We start from the raw sequence: 804 nt of genomic DNA on the forward strand, positions 1-804 counted from the left end.
AATTTTACAGGGGGCTACAAACTTTCAGCAATAGCAAAAAATCTACAAGGCCAAGCACCTATTTCTTTGTGATATTTTGCATGCATAGGGAGTTGCTAAAGTAGTGACAGAGTTTTTGTAGACCGTATATTTGCAGGTATTTTTTGCCGAAGGGACGAAAAATGTTATTTTGGGTCTCGGACCACTATAGATTTTTGGCTTTTACGGAATGAATTGGAATATTTTTAACTGCCTGACTGTTGCATATGGGATGATTTCATTACATATTTGCAATGGTAGGACATATATGTTCTTAACAAAATGTGTTTTCTTTTTCCAGGTTGTGTAGTTTGGGATCAGATTTATCAGACATATTGCTTGTAGGACATTGACGGCAGAAACTTGAAATTTAGTGTGGAGTGCTACCTTAAGGTAAAATGAAATTTTTTCAATGCTTGTTTTTTCTCATTAAACTTTGTGTAAATACTCTAGAATACACACTGACTACAATGATGATGAAATTTCATAATAATATTAAACACAGTGCCAGAAAGTCAGCTTTAAAAAGGGGAGGTAACTCAAATTCCAGAAATTCTTTGTGAAATGTATTAAAGGTGCTGTGTCTGCTGTGTTGATTACACCTACTTATTCTAGGAGATACAGCTTTAGAAGAATGCTAATTTTCACATATAGAGCTATGAAGGTTAAATTAGATGTTGTTTTCCTGCTTTTTATGACTTTTAAATTAAGAAAAAGGCATGCATTTAATGAATTTCAGCTGTATGTGTGAAATATGGCCATCCGAAGTGTTTCGAGTGATGCAAA

General features: G+C 33.8%; 1 long non-coding RNA gene across 1 annotated transcript; it reads left to right on the forward strand.

Moving 5' to 3' along the window:
• On the forward strand, window positions 1-711 carry LOC132743312 (uncharacterized). Its single transcript, XR_009627560.1, has 2 exons — window positions 1-136; window positions 320-711. It is a non-coding gene; the product is annotated as an uncharacterized LOC132743312 (long non-coding RNA).
• The last annotated feature ends 93 nt before the right edge of the window (window positions 712-804 follow it).

The sequence above is a fragment of the Ruditapes philippinarum genome, unplaced genomic scaffold (assembly GCF_026571515.1).
Source record: "Ruditapes philippinarum isolate M1 unplaced genomic scaffold, ASM2657151v2 ctg14674_1_1_1_1, whole genome shotgun sequence".
Taxonomy (NCBI): domain Eukaryota; kingdom Metazoa; phylum Mollusca; class Bivalvia; order Venerida; family Veneridae; genus Ruditapes; species Ruditapes philippinarum.